Source organism: Pleurodeles waltl, chromosome 2_1 (genome assembly GCF_031143425.1).
Source record: "Pleurodeles waltl isolate 20211129_DDA chromosome 2_1, aPleWal1.hap1.20221129, whole genome shotgun sequence".
Taxonomy (NCBI): domain Eukaryota; kingdom Metazoa; phylum Chordata; class Amphibia; order Caudata; family Salamandridae; genus Pleurodeles; species Pleurodeles waltl.
Window position 1 is genome coordinate 459,982,609 of NC_090438.1, and position 15,770 is coordinate 459,998,378.

Here is a 15,770-nt window from a genome sequence, read left to right on the forward strand (position 1 = left end):
AGTTAAATAGATGAATGGATGATGATCCATTAAAAATTATCAGATGGACCATTTTGGGTTGAAGGTAAAGTGCGCTGTGGCACTGGCAAGGAGAATTCCCCTGCCAGCACTGAAATTCGCAGTTTGCGCCATGCAAAACGGGCATCGTGATGCACATTCCCATTTTGCGAGTCGGTACCGACTTGCAAAATGGGAATGCAACTCGCAAATAGGAAGGGGTGTCCCCTTCCTATTTGCCATTCGCCCTGCGATGCAGAATTGCTTTGTGAACGCGAACGCGGTCGCAAAACAATTTGCAGTTAGCACCCATGTCAAGTGGGTGCTAACTCATTCGCAAAAGGGAATGGGTCCCCATGGGACCCCTTCCCCTTTGTGAATGTCACCATTAATATTTTTCAGCGCAGGCAGTGGTCCAGTGGACCACTGCCTACTCTGAAAAAAAGAAACCAAATGATTTCATTTTTTCTTTTGTATTGCAACTCGTTTTCCTTTAAGGAAAAGGGGCTGCAATACAAAAAAAAAAAAAAAACTACTTTATTAAAAAAGCAGTCACAGACATGAAGGTCTGCTGTCTCCAGCAGGCCACCATCCCTGTGAGTGCAGGGAATCGCAAGGGGGTCGCAAATTGCGACCCACCTCATTAATATTAATGAGGTGGGTCTTTGTGACCCCCTTGCGATTTGCAGAAGGTGTCTGGGACACCATTCTGCATATGATTTTGCGACTCGGAAATTGCGAGTCGCAACGACTCGTAATTTCTGAGTCGCAAAATCAATTCTTCCTACATCTGGCCCTTAGTTTATACCGACTGGCTATAGATTTACTGCTGTTTTAATTCCACAATAGATTTCCAGGTTATGCCTGCAAATTTAGGTCATTCATTAGTTTCCAAGCATGCTCCTGGAAACATTTGTGGATTTCATTTTGGGCGGCAAAAACATTCACATATCTATCTGCATGAGAAAATCAAAAACAAAAACTCACTTAATAACCTCATTTTTTCTCCCCATGGGAATATATTTTTCTCCTTGGACAAACCCTTTCCCTTAGACTCGGTTGATTTTGGGGTATTCCTTTCATCACCCCGTTCTGGAAAGGGATTTGGTACTATCTTGTCAGCAGTTTATTTTAAACCTTTTTCAGTGTGGCAAATGTCCAAGAGAAGTTTGTGAATACCTAGACACCTATAAGATTTTGGCATTCCATCCCTATAATTCCCACTACCCACTCCTGCCTGTAAATATAATCACACACAAATCTTTGTGTGAGTAAATCCATTTACGTCTGCAAAACCACATTTTCCTTAAGCAGAATAATGCGTAGCATTTTCGATTTCAACCTTTATTACGTACACGTAAGGAGTGTGCAGATTTGTCTGTTCTAGGTGGATGAGAGGGTAGCGCCGGATATTCATAGAATATCCGCCGGATATTCATTCGCTCGTAGGGTGAAAACTGACAGCCATTCAGTGTCACTGCAGATCATCGGTCCAGACCCTTTTTAATAGGACCCTGTCATCAACGTGCACGGGACGGCCAAGTAGAAAAAGTGAAACAAATAGAATTGTATAACTGGCAAATAATTTGAAGACAACAAAAGATCAATCCAATCACCACGTAAACTGCACTAATTAAGTACTAAATACCAAGAAAAAAAGCAGATCGAGAACAATATTAGGATAAATAATTCATTATTAGGACTACAATTGGGATATCTAAGACTCGGTAAAGAACTGAAAATCACTGTAAAGTATTGCAAATTTAGCTGAGATAGCAGGAGGCATGGTTGTGTGAGGTACAATACGGACAGGTGAAAAATGCAGGTGGGATATATAGTGAAGGAGCATATCGAACTGTTCGAAGGTGTAACATACATCTATTGAAAACAGAATAAGCTCAACTAAGCATGAGCAAAATGATAGGAGTAATTGTAATTTTAAATATTAAACTCTCTGCTCATTTATGTAAACACATTCAGCCCTTAGACAGAAAGGGGAGCTGTGGGCAGGGAGTGAGGGGACGGGTAGAGCACACTGATTAAGTGGGAGTTTGATTGTTCAGAAGCTAAATACACTCTGTTTTTCCACTGAAGTTCCAGGTGGGTCTTCAGACTCTGCTATGAGCTGCTTGTGTCTATTTAGTGACAATTTATGAATTTGGATTGGAGCTGGTTATGACCCACACCACTAACAGAATGGGCACTGCAAGTGATGCGGCATGCCAGAATGTTGTTCAACAGCAGAGAGGATGCCTAAAAAGGGATCCCTGACAACACGCTTCCAAAGATACAAAGGTCAGTATTGCTTTGATGTTGACAATAAATTCCCCATTTACCGAGGAGTCCTTAAAGACTACATAAATGCTGACCAGGAGATTGACCCTGGATCCCTCTAAACGGGCATTCACACCTCAAGAAAACTTTAAATCCTTACCAAAACATACAACAAAACACCAAGCACGATAGAAACAGAACTGACAATGTCTAGCTAGGTACAAAGACAGTACCTCCTATATCAATTGCTGTTGTATTCTTTGTATTCATGCTGACCTGCATGTAGATGACTTTGGTCCTACAGGTGGTTCGGTAAATCGTCTTGTATTTATAATTCTCCATTGGCTATTTGATATCCTGGAAAGGGGCCCTGAATATAGGTGAATATTGAACACATTGTTGACCTTAAGACTCATTGTATTTGAAGGGAAGGGTCTCCTTCTCCAACTGTGTGTCTTTCTTTCAGCTAGGTCCATTTGACTTTCATATAATTTGGCTTATGGGAGCTCATTAGGAAGCTGTTTTCGATAAGAGGTTGGGACTCTATCCGGGACAACTTGAAGCACCCTAGTAACTGGCCATCGACTCTCAATTTTAAAGTTTGATTTACGAGCAAAGAGATAAGAAATTGCTTTGGGTGGGTATTATTAGGAAGGGTATTGGCACTAAAGTAAAATATGAGATTTGTTTTCAGTTTTATATGATTTCAATGACATATATCCTTCTTATTTGAAGATGTCAGTTAACATGTATAGCTTATCAAGTTTTACTGAACACCCTGGCTTGTATATTTGTGAGACTTTCAATTTAGTACTGGGCCCAAGTTCGAAGTATTAAACACTGGACCATACTAAGAATGACTTGCAAATAAGCATTAAAAGACCAGATAGAGATTTGAACATGAGTGCTTTATAAGAGCATGAAACAGAATGCAAGAGGATGGTCTTTTTTGTTAACTGCCATAGATTTATTAGAAGTTAATGCTTCTAATACCACAAACTACCAAACTCAAGCAGGGTCAAAGGAGATTGTTAAGACCACTGAGCATCTCCTTAACTCTTTATACCAAAACAAAGATGCTTGTAGTCTGTGAATTATGTAGCTAGTTACGCTACAAACACCCCTCTATCTAATCTGTCAGTGAGTCCCTAAACACACTTGTTTTTTAAGGACGGAAAACCTCAGCCACCCTAAGGCGACATGCTTTATCTAACTGTACCTACTCATATTGCTGGCATAAACTTGTGGTGTGGGCCTTAACCCTCCAACCTGTGGAGGGGAGCACTTTAGAAGATGGTCCAAATGAAGTGAACCTATGTGAGCAACAAGGTGTGGGGGTGTGCAGAATGCAAAAGGAAACAAGAATTATAAATAAAATTATTTGGTGGATTTAAATGTGGCTTTATTATGTGTGTCCAAGAGATAGGATTACAACTAAGAGAGGCAAAACAAAATCAACCCAGTAGCTGGTAAGATGCTGACATGTTTTTGCCTGATTAAAACTCTTTAGGAAGATGTAAAGGCATTCTCGAAGACCAGTGCCAGCAACCCTTTCAAGAGGGCCACAGGGCACGCAGGGGTTACTGGGCTCAACCATAGTGGTAAAGGCCTGTTACTCCTGATGTCCTGGGGCCTGACCTACTATGGATCCTGCTCAACTGGACCAAGTACCCCTTCTGCACTTGACTCTCAGTGGTAACTGTGTGCGAGCAGTCAAGGCTCCCTTGAAGATGTAGACACAGGTCACTGAACACAACTCATAACTCAAAGTGCAAACAGTTTGAGCAATAAATCAGTATAAGAAAAAGTAGTATTTTAATACTAACTGTACACAAGCAAAGTAATCTAACATTTACAAGCAATAACACAATACCCTTGAGATCGGGGTTCTAACAGTTGTCAGACAAATCCCTGTCTCACCCTCCTTCATGGAATGTGTGCTTGGTTATTACCAGGGCCATGAGATGTTGCTGCTGTGGCGTTTTTTTGCATAATTATACATTTGCTACATAATCCATCATCTGAATTTTATTTAAAAAAAATGCAGCAACAGCTATTTGCATACAGTAGAAGTCCCTTTGCAAAGGTGTCTCTGATAGTCCTTAGTGGTGAACTGGGGGCAGTTCTCTCGCAATGCAGGTCCAACCTGTTGATCACAGCCTCAGCCTATCTTTGGCTGGCGGCCGAATCCTGTGGCCGTGTTGGTACTGGCAGCTCCTCCTGGCATATGGGGATGCCATCTTACATGGTCATACATGCACAGGCTCTTCTGGCACAAGCTCACCCATCCCAGAAAGTCACAAGTCTTGGCACTTCTCGACCTAGCAACTTTACCAGTGGCACCCTCTGGTATACTGAGTAACTGCAGCACAATGTTACAGGCTTAGCAAGACTTGCATGGCACTCAACGCTGAGCTCAGTCTTTGGCGGCCATTTCCTTGCATACAGAGGTCCCAAAAACAATCCTGCACATGGGCTACAGCATGATCGGTGCTCAGCTGAATCCTCACACCTCGCAATGGGAGTGCTCACAGTAGGGCTCTTCACTGGACCTTGCTCCCTTCAATGCTCTCCTCTTCCTTACATGGCACACTGGTCTTTGTAAGCAGGCAGGCACTGGTCCTCATTGCTGCAGGGCAGGTGATCTTGGTTTTCCTGGTTGATGACCCCTCACCCAGAAGCAAGACTAGCAGGCCTGGCCACAGGTAGAATCTTGCAGAGTTTCCTCTTTTCGCATAGCCTTTATGGCTGTTTGGCAGGTGACAACTTTTTCGGCACTCAATCTCCCCCTCTTATAGTCCTTTTCCAGACACCAAATGTGATTTAGAGTCTGAGTCTTTGACATTGTATGTTGGGGTTCTGCTTCTTTAGAAGTGGTCACTTCTCTCCTTCTTCTTTCCTCTGAAAGGATGTCTGCCACAGCAGGCATGACCCCGAAGCTGATTGACCCACAATATAATTCATAGGAGTGACCAGAGTTCACACCTGGATGTCAGTCACAGAGAAACGTGCATCGGAACGTTAATCTGAGCTCTACTACTTGATTCCCTTATAAGCCCCATCTCCCTTACTGAGATGTATCCAGGGCCCTCTTTTTGATCTAGCACTGAATGAAAGAGAAGCTTTTTGAAGTCTAATAGGAGTCTCTTCCTTTTATCACCAGTGTACCTCCCACCCAGCCCACAGGGATGCAGCAATACACAGCTCTGTCTGGGGGATTCTTCTCATCCTCATGTCTTCACCAGGCAGGTCTGGCTTCCCAGAATGGAACCCAGGGTCCTCCATGTAATGTACCACAGCAGACACACTTTTGGTTCCTCTATGCATTATACCCTTACATGTACACATACATTCAGTACACATTCTCAGTCCGCATGCACTTTATAGCACAGAAGGTTTTCTATCTTTAACCAGGGTGTGTTATTTACAACCCACACACTGTCAGTGTATACACTTACCATGTGTGTGCTGCACACCACTTTACCCTTCATGTATCTTACTTCACACAAGTAATCATCTTACACATGCACTTTACAGCACTACATCTTTCATCCCATGTATTCCTCACAGGCATGTATACACCCAGTACATGCACTAACCACACATGCACAGTACAGTACTGGTATGTACCGTTACCAGTGCAGTACTCCACACCCACCTGATTAAGGCCAAGGGTGATGTAAGCACACAGAGGGTGACTTAACCACACAGCAGGGCCACTTTTTAAAAGGTGAGTGAGCCTGTTGGCCTCACTCCAGTGACAAAAGGTAAAAAGGTCCTATTCATTACTACCAGTCGCTACATGGTATGATACCACTACCTCAGTCATGCTGCTTAACTCCTGGTGAAGGTGGTAGCCTTCTGCCACTATGAGGGCAGTGCTTTGGGCACCCCTCTAAGTCCAACAATACCGCAGTCCATTAAAAGGCCTATGTCATGGGACACATGCCTGATCCGTGTTTGCCTATGACACAAAAAAATTAGCATTGGGGATCCAGACAACAGTAGATTTGGGTACTTATGGTAGAGGTACACATCTTTACCATGCAGAAGACTTCCGTCCCAACAACCAATGTAATCATTTTGCCAACTAATGAGAACCAAAAATAAGGTATGAAAAAGTTTACAACCAGTGCTCAAAGGCTGGAATATGTCCACTGTTGTCTCAACCCTAACGATTAGCTTCTGGGTTCCAAGTCAAGCCTGTTGGTCAGGAGGAAGCAGGAACTGCACCTATGTGGTCTGCTGAATACAGTGTGTTCCACATTCCAGTCAGACAGGCTGTCAGGCCAATGCTCCCAGGTCTGCATTTCTCATGAGCAGTTAGGCATCCCTTGTGACAAGTATTTCTGCTGTCCTTGGAAATATATAAGTCAGTTACTACCACAAACTCACTGAATTCTCAAGTACCTCGTTAGGTTTACACCTTCAGAGAACAGTAAAGTCAAACAGCCAAGGCTTACTTTTGAAGGATGTAGTTGGGGGTAGGACATTTAGTTCACACAACACATTTATCACTTACAGTAAATATAATGGCTAAACAGTTGTATTCTTTTAGAAAAAGATATAAGGCTGGCTTTAATTATCGTTAATGAAATGTTAATGTGTGTTATGGCATTTCTAACACTTTTATCTGCCATGTGAATTAGTCTATGATATCAAATAAAGGAATCGAGGGAAATAGGAGTATCTCAATCATATGGGTCTGTATGGGTCAAGTACCTTATGGTCTCTAAAGCTTTTTTGAGTCTTTTGGCAGCTGCTGTTATTCCACTGACTCCATAAGAAGAGACTGCTGGCAGTGGTTCAGCACAGTTCAGCAGTGGCAGGTTGAAGGCTGGATGATGTCACATGGCCTTAGCAGTAGATGCACACTTTTAGTAAGTGACTATGGTGCTTGAAAGTAGGTGCAACTGGGTTGGAGTACCAGTATTCAGTTTATCACTTACATGCTGGTTTCAGTGGGATTGCACGAGCTCCAGACGGATGCACCTTTTTCCCTGGCCTGTCGTGGTTCTCTTAGACAGAATGTCAGGTGACAGTCAGCTATTTTTTTTAATGCTTGTTAAATTTTATTTAACATATTATATCTTTGTTTTAAATATAGCTTTCCTTGTAAAGCTGAGAAAATTAATTTCAGCATCCCAAAATTAGGTGGAATGAGACAGCCTGATGCTGAAAGACAAAAAACTCTTAAAATATTTTAAACAATATAAATAATAGATGTTTTTTCACATGTGAATGACACCAACTATGTACATATATTTTTAGGATGTATCTGGTGACATTCAGTTCATATCAGTTGCAGAGGCCAACTTTGGGTGATGAACCTTCAAGGGACAGGAGCTCAAAAAAACTACCATGCAGGCCTCTCGTCTGCTGTAAGTCATTGGGGGTGAATGTTTTGCTTGGGTACAGGGGCTAACAGTGGTGGCGGGACACCAAACAAAGCTGTCATGATTGGGTCATGCCCAAGCTGACCTCATGCATGCAATAACTATTGTTGCTGAGAATGGGAAAGTCTGGCCACAAGGGCCCACAATGGTGTACCTGAGGCCAAATGTAGGTGCAGTATCGGGGCCACAAACGTCAGCTTCATGCCTACTAAGATTCATCCTTCTGAAATGTACACACTGGATAAGCTAGCTTCTTTGGAACTGGCTGGGAAGTGAAGCATTGTCTCTAGTCTCTGTTTGACGTAGCAGTGCTAAGTGCCTCATAACATTGCAGGGCGCAAGTCAATCTGAGGCTCTGGTGATGAAAGACAAGCCTCCAGTGATTTAGGTTGTCACCCTCCTTATCCAGAAGGGTAAAGCAGCATAAATCACGCATCAGCCCTGGAATGCATAGTCCCTATCCCTCAAAGGGAGCTAGCTGGAGATTCGGCCTTTTGTCCTTGTCTTCCTCTACACAGTTGATAAAAGCTTTTTTTGATGACAGGTGAACACTAGATATGCTGCAGTGACAGCTTAATCCAGTCCTGGGACCGTCTCAAATTAGATTGTTTCAAAACATCCTCTCTGACCAATAGGGTGTTGTTTCTCTGGGTGCCTCACACCAGCAGCTCAGGATGTTGGGTTTTAGGCTGATAGCCCATAACATTTGCATTCTGTGTACCATTTAGCCCTGCCTTTGGTGAACAGTTGAATTTGTGCTCGTCTTTTCCCAGGCTGCTGACCAGCTAGAACTATTTTAGTGAATGTCCAGTGCAACACAATATTTCATTACAAGACCAGAGGCTCATATTGTCCTATCTTTTCTTGCTAATTTATTAGTAGCAGCCCAGCAACAGAAAAACTACATTACCCAGGAAACCTGGTGGGTGAAAGAACAATGACATCATAATCCCCACAACCAATGAGACGTCAAGCAACACAATAATTATCTTGATTGAGAGTATCAAATCCTCTTTTCTTTCTGCTCGCAGTCAAGATAAGTATCATGTTCGCTTTTCCTTTATTATTATAATTATTTGCAATATTTGGGTGTTTATTTGGTTAGCTTACTGTGTTTCTTTACTAACGATATTGTAATCAACTTGTTCCTGCACACGCGCTCTCAGCGGCGCTCTGCTCTGCCTCCAACTTTTATTCTGTTAGGAGCATTCTGGCCTTGCTCGCATGCCGTCAGGCTGTTTCCCTCAGCGCTGCCGCTTAGATCATTTTTCCTAGTCAAAGAGCATTTTTGATGCACTGCTTCATGGTAACGCTATCTGTCTCCACTTGAGTCCAATTGACAAAAGACTTTTTGGCAGCAAGTTAACCCCTACTTCATTATATGCCCCTTTTTCCTCAGGGCCGTGCCCTTAAAGGTTCCAGCTCCTTTAGGGGTTGACTATATTAACCCTTTCCTTTCAGTTTTATTCAGGTCTTTCTTTCCCTTGTTTTAAATTGTTTTTTGGAGACTTTATGCTTTTTCAGTGGTGGAAATTGCTATTCTCAGCCTTTTTCATTATTCATAACGGCTGAGGAGGAAGAAACTCAGGCATTTAAAGATAATTTGAAATCCTTTATCAAGGATTCTGCGCAGCAGGCAGTCTCTGACTATGTTTGATGTGTCAGAAAATGTAGAGGCATCTATTTAAAAAATTCTCTCTTCCCCTCTTGAAGTTTCCTCAGAAATGGGTAAGAAACATGGGGCGACCCCTCGTGGGTTTATTAAAGGCATTTTATGGAGAACTGGTCCTCCCCCCTAGAGGTGTCTTTTTCTGGGCTTCCTTCATCCCCTCTTCAGATTACACATTTAAATGACAAAGACGAAGAGGGTGATGATGTCTCGAGTGATGCTCAGTTTTAATGGATCTTCAAATCCTTTTAATTATGGGCCTCAGGCGAAAAGGCAAAAAAGTTCTCCAAATGAGGGTGGTGATTCTCACCTAATGTCTAATGAGTTAGTGGACCATCTTGGGGAACCCATGTTTGACCCCTGCCTAATCCATCACCCAAATTCCATAGAATGGTTCCCTTCTGAGCATGTGGCTGAGCATGTTTCTTTTTATCATCACCATGCTCTGGATAACTCAACTAGGATTAAGTGAAACTTTGAATGTCCCTGTCTTTCTCTCCCCAGTAAAATTATAGCTACTCCTGTCATTGATCCAAACATGTTGATAATTTTCCTTAAATTCAAGAAAGATATGAAGAAAGGGTGGACAGGGCTTGGTCCAACTTCCAGGACAGGATTTAGCCTTGGTGGGTCCCCTTACCAGGATTTTGGATTTGGCTGAAGGGGCTAGAATTGAGAGCACTCAGTTTGATCTGGTTACCCAAGCTAAATGCATTTTGGGCAATGCCAACACTCAAATTTGGCAAGAGAGACGAAAAGGTTTGCTATTTAAAATAGATCCCAAGTTTAGCAGTCTCTCCAGTAAGTAAGAAGGTCCACTGGCCAAAGGCTTCCTGTTTGGAGATTCCTTTATTAAGGAACTTGGCAAACAAATCTCTACGTTTGCCACAATGGACAATGCACAGCTCTCCCTGAAGAAAAGTTTCTCTTCCTAGGTGTTGGAAGTGGCCCTTTTTGCAGGGTTATCCCCAAACTTTTTCCTTCTTCCTCCTATTTTGTCAGGTCTGTTTTTGCTGGTTTATTGTCTTTGCGCACTTTACCACTGCTAACCAGTGCTAAGGTGCAACTGCTTCCCATAGAAATTGTACTGTTGATTGATTTATCCATGATTGGCATATCTGATTTACTGGTAAGTCCCTAGTAAAGTGCACTAGAGGTGCCCAGGGCCTGTAAATCAAATGCTGCTAGTGGGCCTGCAGCACTGGTTGTGCCACCCACATAAGTAGCTCTGTAATCATGTCTCAGACCTGCCACTGCAGTGTCTTTGTGTGCAGTTTTCAATCAATCAATCAATCAAAAAAATTTGTAGAGCGTGCTACTCACCCGTGAGGGTCTCAAGGCGCTGGGGGGGGACTCAGAGGGGGGCATGGAGGGTCACTGATCGAACAACCATGTCATGAGGTTCTTTCTGAAGAGCAGGAGGTCTTTGGTTTTGCGAAGGTTGGTGGGGAGGGAGTTCCAGGTTTTGGGGCGAGGTAGGAGAAGGACCTGCCTCCTGTGTTGGTGCGTTGGATGCGGCGGACTGTGGCTAGGGCGTGGTCGGCTGATCGGAGGTTGCAGGGGGGGGGGTGTGGAAGTTCACTCTTTCGTTGAGGTAGGTTGGGCCGGTGTTGTGGAGGGATTTGTGTGCGTGGATGAGGATCTTGAATGTGATTCTCTTGTCTATGGGGAGCCAGTGAAGGGATTTGAGGTGTGGTGAGATTCGTTCATGGCGGGGGAGGCCAAGGATGAGGCGTGTGGTTGTGTTATGGATTCTCTGGAGTTTGCGTTTGAGTTTGAGTGTGGTGCCGGCGTAGAGGGCATTACCGTAGTCCAGTCTGCTGCTGATGAGTGTGTGGGTGACTGTCTTCCTGGTTTCTGGGGGAATCCATTTGAAGGATTTTTTTAGAGTGCGGAGTGTGTGGAAGCAGGAGGAGGTTAGAGCATTGATTTGCTGTGTCATGGAGAGGGAGGGGTCCAGGATGATGCTGAGGTTGCGTGCATGGTTTGCGGGGGTGGGTGCAGGGCCCAGGGCGGTGGGCCACCAGGAGTCGTCCCATGTGGTTTTGTTGGGGTCGAAGATGATATCTCGGTTTTGTTTGAGTTGAGCTTGAGGTGGTTAGTGGTCATCCAGTTGGCGGTGTCGAGGAGAGCAGTGTGTAGGTTGGTTTTGGCGGTGGTGGGGTTGCAGGTGAGGGAGAGGATGAGTTGGGTGTCATCTGCATAGGAGAGGATAGTGATTCCGTGTGCTCGGAGGATGTTGGCTAGGGGGATCATGTAGATGTTGAAGAGTGTGGGGCTGAGGGAGGACCCTTGGGGGACTCCGCAGGTGATCTTGGTAGTGTTGGAGTGGAAGGGTGGAAGGCGGACTTTCTGGGTCCGGTCGGTGAGGAAGGAGGTGAGCCAGTCTAAGGCTTTGTGGCGAATTCCTATGTTGTGGAGGCGTGTGCGGAGTGTGTGGTGGCAGACGGTGTCAAAGGCTGCGGAGAGGTCTAGGAGGATGAGTGCGACGGTCTCGCCTTTTTCGACTTTTGCCTGATGTCGTCAGTGCATGCGATGAGGGCGGTTTCCGTGCTGTGGTTCTTGCGGAACCCAGATTGTGAGGGGTCAAGAGTGTTGTTTGCTTCGAGGAAGTGGGATAGGCGGGCGTTGACTAATTTCTCTGCAACCTTAGCGGGGAAAGGGAGGAGGGAGATGGGGCGGTAGTTGGAGAGGATCTCCGGGTCGGCTTGCTTTTTTTTTTAGGAGAGCAGTGATTTCCGTGTGCTTCCAGGGTCTGGGTAGGTGGCGGAGTCGAAAGAGGAGTTGATTATGTTGTAGAGTATGGGGGCGATGGTTGGGCTGGCTTTGTTGTAGATGCAATGTGGGCAGGGGTCGGCGGGGGATCCGGAGCGGATGGAGTTCATGTTTTTTTCGGTTTCTTCGTGTGTGATGGGGGTCCAAGTGGAGAGTGTGGTGGGGGGGTCAAGAGTGGGGGTTGGGTTGGGTGAGTGAGGGGTGTGTGTGGTGGGTGTTGGAAGCTGTTGTGGATGTCCAGGATTTTGTGGAGGAAGTGGTTGGAAAGGGCGTCACATAGGGGCTGTGTGTGTGCGGGGTCTATGTTGCTGGCTTTGAGTTTGGCAAGTTCATTAATGATGGTGAAGAGTTCTTTGCTGTTTTGAGAGTTGTTGTCAAGGCGTGTCTTGTAGTGATCTCTTTTGGTGGTGCGTATGAGTTGGTGATGGTTGCGAATGGTGGTTTTGAGGGTGGAGAAGTTGGTTGTGGAAGGTTGTAGTCGCCATATTTTTTCAGCTTTGGCGGCATTTGCGCTTGGAGTCTTGGCGTTCAGGGGTGAACCATGGGGCGTTCTTGATGTTGTGGGTGGCGATGTGTTTTCTGAGGGGGGCTAGTGTGTCTGCGCAGGCGGTGATCCATTTGGAGAGGTTGTGTGCTCCTGTGTTGGGGTCGTTGGCGTGGGGGGGTTATGGGACAGCTGGGAGTTTAGTCTTTCTGTGGGGATCTTGTCCCACATGCGGTACGGTGTGGTGTGTTGATGGTAGTGTGTGCGGGGTTTGGTGAAGGAGAAGTGGACGCAGTGGTGGTCAGTCCAGAGGAGTTCGGTGGTGTGAGTGTAGGCTATGTGTTGGCTTGCGGTGAAAATTGTATTGAGCGTGTGTCCTGCTGAGTGGGTGGGTGCGGTGACCAGTTGTTTGAGTCCGAGGTTGTCTATGAGGGAGGTAGAGTTGTGTTCTTGTAGGTTTTCTAAGTGAAAGTTGAAATCACTGAGGGGGATGTAGTCTGTGGAGGTGAGGGCGTGCGAGCTGATGGTGTCGGCGATGGTGTCGCAGAAGGCGGGCGTGGTCCTGGTGGTCTGTAGATTAGTGTACCTCTGAGGGTGGAGTTGTTAATGTGGATTAGGAAGTGCATGTGTCCTGTGTTGTCGATAGTGTCTTGGGAGCTGGTGGTGACTTTGATGGTGTCTCTGTGTAGGATGGCGATGCCCTCACCTGGCCTGTTGAGGCGGTCTTTGCGTTGGAGTTTGTAGCCCTTGGGGGTGGCGATGGCTGTCGGGTTCTGAGGAGGGGTTGGTCCAGGTTTCCGTGAGGAAGGCGATGTCAGGTGAGTGTGATGTGATGAGGTCCCAGAGTGGGGCGGGGGCCTGGGTTGAGACAGTGGAGGGTGAGGGGGGAGAAGGTGTGTCTGAGAGGGCCAGGGGGCTGGCGCTGGGCGCGGTCTTCACACGGACGGGCGCAGAGGGGCTTGCCTTTGGTGCGCCTTCGGCGTGGCCGCGCCGCAACTGCCATAAGAGGAGGGGAGGGTGGGAGTGGCAGCTGGGAGGAGGGAGGGCTTGACGAATGAGAGGGCTGGGGTGGGGCCGCAGGGGATGCAGGGGCAGGAAAAAAAAGGCAGACAAAGATGGTGAGGAGGAGGGGGGAGATGGGAGGGGCTGCAGGGGACACAGCGGCGGGGAAAAAAAGGCAGACAAAGACGGTGAGGAGGAGGGGGGAGGCGGGAGGGGCCGCAGGGGACGCAGCGGCAGGAGAGAAAAAACAGACTGGAGGTGGCGTGGATGGCGGAGCGGGGAACGACCTGCCTGCAAAAGCAGGGTCAAAGGTTTGACTGTAACTTCGACTTGACAAGTGTACCCACTTGCCAGGCCTAAACCTTCCCTTTTCTTACATGTAAGGCACCCCTTAGGTAGCCCCAATGGCAGGGTGAAGTGTATGGTTAAGGTAGGACATATAGTAATGTGTTTTATATGTCCTGACAGTGAAATATTGCTAAATTCGTTTTTCAATGTTGCAAGGCCTGTCCCTCTCATAGGTTACCACGGGGGCTACCTTTAAATCTGATTAAAGTGTAGATTCTCTTTGGGAGCGGATGGACATGTGGAGTTTGGGGTCTCTGAGCTCACAATTTAAAAATACATCTTTTAGTAAAGTTGATTTTAAGATTCTGCGTTTGAAAATGCCACTTTTAGAAAGTAGGCATTTTCTTGCTTAATCCATTCTGTGACTCTGCCTGTTTGTGGATTCCCTGTCTGGGTCAGTTTGACAGTTGGGCTGTTCACACCTCTCCTCTAGAGAGTGACACAAAGGGGGCTGGGGTGTAGCCTGCATATCTTGATTACCCATCTGTGCTGGAGGGGAGGGTAGGAGTGGTCACTCACACCTGAAAGGACTGTGCCTGCCCTCACACAATGCCATCTCCGACCCCCTGGTGAGGGTCTGGGGCCTGGCCTGGACAAGGAAGGATCTTGCAAACTGTTGAGACCAGCAGAACTGGGTATAAGAAGCAGACCCAAAACCCCAGACTTGTAGACTCTTACTGGAATCAAGAGGAACCTCTGCCCAGGAGAAGAGCTGAAGGAGGAGTACTGACCCCTTGCTTTGTTGCTTTGCTCGACTGGCCTGCAGTTGCTGCTTCTGCCTGAAAAGAGTGCAAAGGGTGAACTTTGCTGTGTGTCCTGCTTGAGAAAGTTCTCCAAGGGCTTGAGTAGAGCTTGCCTCCTGTTGGAAGTCTCAGGGACACCAAATACTTCAGTTTCCTCGACCTGCAGAACTGGGAACTGTGTGTTTTGTGCTGCTCAAGAGGAGAAACCATTGCGATGCCGCCAACGATGACGGTGGCCTGCACCGGGAGCTGCCGCCGCCGCACGGAGTCGCTTTGCCCCGCTTCGCACCACGACCCTGGTCTCAGCGACGCCGTCATCGGACAACTTCACCGAGCCGCTGCTCACACCGCGACCTGTGGCCCCGCACTCCGGCGTCACCTGCTCACACCACAGCCTGGGCATCCCTGACGACGTCGCTCCTGCTGACACCGGCACAGCTGCCTGCCCCGTGGCCTGTGGACACCGCTTGTGAGGAGCACAAAGCACTGTTCCGTCCCGTGCCTCAGCCCTGGTACACCGACGCCAGCACCATCGGCTCCAGTGTCGTCACCAGGCATCCTTGCCTGCACCGTGCCCTGTGGACACCACTCGTGAGGGTCATGAAGCAGTGTCCCGTCCCGCACCGCTGGCTTGGACCTACCGACGACAGCGCTTCCGCAACGACTACCCCGCTGCCTGCACCATGACTTGTGGACACCGCACATTGCACCGCCCCGCTGCACACCGCAGCCCTGGTCTCACTTACGTCGCTGGGCGCCGTCACTGAGCCGCTGCCTGCACCATGACCTGTGGGCACCACACGTTGCATCATCCCGCTTCGCACCGCAGCCCCGACGCCATCCACGCCAGCGCACCTGATTTCATCAGCCCGGAGTTCGATCCCCGAGGTGCGTGACTTCAAGGGCCCTTCACTCCTGCACCGACTCCGGAACTGACGCCAGCGCCGCCGCTCCCTGGAGCTCACCGCGAGGATCACTACGCACTGCAAATCCAAGGTACTGTTTGCGGGTCTTCCCGACACTGCAGCTGGCCTGCCACGCCGTGGCCGGCCTGAACTGTTGGTTTTGTTGATCACGACACC